The following is a 3,813-nucleotide window of genomic DNA, read 5'->3' as shown; positions in this document are numbered from 1 at the left end:
CAAACCAAGGAGAGACGTTGAAGTTCAACATCCCTTAGGGCTTCAAATGTTGATTTCTAACGTCTCACCATAGTATTAACACCAACAATGTACCACGATAACAACAACAATGAAGAACAAGCAACTACAACATGGACAATACAAGCAACAACGGTCGAACAACAACAACAACAACAACAAAATTAATATAACTTAATTATAACATATAACATAAACATAAGGGGAGCGATTGAATAAACATAATTAAAATCATAAACTATAAAATACAAACCCAATTAAATTTATAAATTACAAAACAAAAGGGGGAAGGAATGACAATTTACTAATTGTTAGAGTAAGATGGTGACGATGGGTCTGCTGGTTCGCAGCAAGGGCGGCAGTGGCAGTGGTGGTGGGCAGTCGTGCGGTGGTGACAAGGGAAAAACAAGATATATAATAAGAGGGAAATAAAGATGGGCGTTGGCAATGGTGGAAGTACGGCTAACTAGGTGGTGAGTGGGGGTGACAATGGTGGTGGGACCGGTGGTCGCATATCTGGTGGCGCGAGGTGGTGAGGTTGGAGCTGGGTTGGGTTTTTTGGATGAGAAAGAGAGAGAAGAGAGAGAGGATGATGACGTCTTTTTTAAAAAGCGTCGTCGATATTTCAAAATTGGGTATAAAAAATCACAAATTCTCATTTGTGACGAATTAAATCCGTCATAAAATTGTGACGTGAGATAAAGAGACAAGTGGTAGAGATAAGTGGAAGGGAAAATAAGAGAGAATTGTGAGAAATTATAAGTTTGTGACCGTTACACAGGGACTCATAAAAAATTTGGGATTATAGAAATAGAATCACGATTTCACGTGGTTTACCCCACTGACGTACGAAAGTTATCTGAGTTGGAGTTGGCGGCCAATATTCATTGTTAAATTGTTTGTAGTACAAATAGATGTGGATATCCAAGTGCACTGAGGTTTTACGAGGTGATGGATTCTGCTGATTTCACGTGGTATTTTCCACTTTAACCTCACAATTATTTACAGTAGAATACTTGGGGTGACGAGGGAGTTGGTGACACTTTATCTAGTTTGTCCTTTAACGTTATTCACGATGATTATCCCAATGTACACCAATAAAAAGTTGTACTTAGTGCAAAAAATCAAACAGTAAAAATAAAAAAGTAAAGTATAAAAAACTTAATTTGTGAACTTAAAGGATCGACATATGCTAATTAAATCATGTATTCCCTCCGTCTCGATCAATTATTATCTTTTAATTTTGGCAAAAAGACTAAGAAAAGAGGATGAAGACAATTACTAAATGACAACTGAAATACGAGTGTGAATGATTAAATTGTTCAACAAATCATTCTTAAAATAAAAAAGGACAACAATTAACTGAGATACCCCAAAATGAAAATGAGCAACAAATGATCGGGACAGAGGAAGTAAATATGTAATTATATTAGAGTTGGACCGGTTAAATAATAACTTGCCTCCAGTCCTCCACCAGTCCCGTTATTTTAATGTATCATGAACACGCAAACATTGCCTCGAACCCAAAAGGACCGCTAATATAGGGTCAAGATTCGTCTGTCCCGTGGTCTGACTCGTATAACAAATAAATTAACAAAAATCTATACTCTCTCTGTCCCGGTCAATAGTTTACACTTTTATTTTTTGGGTGTTTCAATCAATAGTTACACTTTTCCTTTCTATTAAATAAATCAACCCATGTTGGTGGGAACCATCACATTTCCTTCTCATTTCAAGTTGCGTTTAAATTTTTTAGTAATTGTAAACTCATTTCTCTCTCCTTACAATAATCGTGTATAAAACAATTGTAAACTATCTAGTGCGACGAAGAGAGTATTAAAATTAAAGGTTTTTCTACATAGTACTGATGAGCGGGTCGTTGTCCACTACCAAACACATTTATATCTAACTTAGTATAGCAAGTAAATCGGAGGCGAACCTAAAGGACGGGGGAATTCAAATAATTCAATCAAGTTGTAGTTGTGATAAGGTTGTCACAATTGAATTGGGTAAAGAGTATGGATCAACTAACAACTATTAACAATAAATGTAAATGAATGAAAACAAGCCAAATATGTAAATAAGAGTGTAAACAATAGATTAAAGACACTAGGATGTCATGAGATCATAGAGGAATCATAGTAAAATCACATAAATGAGTCACATAAATACAAGTGTTGTGTTGGAATCGAGTTGATTTATGTCTTACAATTCCTAGAGTGACTTAGGTCTCAAAGTCGAGTTGATTTATAGCTTACGACACTTACATCGACTTGGGTCTCCCTATTCAACTATATGTATGGTCTAACAATCCTTGAGTTGATTTATGTCTTACAAGTCTTGTTGAAAATATTAGAGAATCATGCTAGGTTGTTAATAAAGCATTTCATCAAGCATAACATGTGCATAAGTTGAAAACACAACAAACAAACATTCATATGAACGTATTGAGCATAAATCTAACCCATGATTACTCTCCTAATTCCCCCACTAACCCTAGCTAGGAGACTACTCACAAGTCATCATGAGTAACATGTCATAAATGGTGTCAAATATCTTAACAAGCATAAACATGATAATAAAGTGAAGTAATTAACAAAAGATTAAGTAAAGAATTAAGTAAAGAGTAAGGGAATTATACCAACTTGAGATGAACAAAGGAAATGGAAGAACAATAGAAGAAATCTTTCCTTAAGACGAAGGATTGTCACCTCCTCCAATTGAAACCAACGAATTCTTCAAATACAAAGCTAAATCTAAGATTGTTTTAGAAATAATTAAGGAAAGATTAAAGAGCAATTATAGAAAGATTAAAGACTAATTTAAAAGAGTATTCTTATCTAAGATAGCTTAATCTACTCTAAGGGGCTTAATCCTCTGATTATTACAAATGAAATATAAATAGTAAGTACAAGAGTAGGTTAAGTAAAGGAGAATAGGAAATAGGTAGAAGTGTCGAAGAAATATATCCTTGTACGAGCTAGGTAGGAACTCGTGCGAGTTCAAGAAAAATAGGCCATTCTGGGTTTCAACTCGAGCGAGTTGATTTCAGCTCGAGCAAGCTGGTGCTCAACTCTTCTCTTTTTGAGCTCGGATTGTAAAACGGACATCATTTTCTCGTCCGGACTCCTATTTAAGTGATTCAAAAGCCTAGACCACTTTATTTTTTGACGTCGATCCATCTATGACGGTTTCGGAGCCAAATAAGCATTCATTGGTTTAGGTCGGAGTAAATTCTTCTTGTGGTAGCTCCCTTGTCGTCATTGTTGAACAATAACTCGAGGGAGCTTGGCATCAAAACCATCCCAACTCTTTCTTTATTTCTCTAAGGATCCTTGGCCTAGGTCTCCTCTTCATGCTTGGTCATTGGATGTGCTCAATTTAGCTCTGGAGTGCTCCACTCAAGCAAGGCTAGCGCTCCTTTCCTACCAAATGCACCAAACCTTAGAGCATAACAAATAAAAACCTAAAGATTGTGAAATGACCAATAATCACATAAAAGCATGTGAAATGAGGTCATTTAGGGGACTAAATATGCGTAAATATAAGCCACGTCAGTACTCTTATATTTCTTTGAATTTTACGTGATACCCCTTGTTTTTCAAAAATATCGTTGATACCCCAAAACTTAATGAAAACATACTTAAATACCAATGCAAGAATGCTCTAATATGCGTCTTTTAAATGTTTAGTTTATACATTTGTGATTGATTTTTGGCAGTAATGTGTAGGGGTGTTCACTGGTCCAAAAGCGGATTGGACCGGATCGGACCGCAAAGACTCGCGGACCAGACA

Source organism: Silene latifolia, chromosome X, assembly GCF_048544455.1.
Source record: "Silene latifolia isolate original U9 population chromosome X, ASM4854445v1, whole genome shotgun sequence".
Lineage (NCBI taxonomy): Eukaryota > Viridiplantae > Streptophyta > Magnoliopsida > Caryophyllales > Caryophyllaceae > Silene > Silene latifolia.
The sequence above is the reverse complement of the archived record's forward strand: the minus strand, read 5'-3'. Positions refer to the sequence as shown.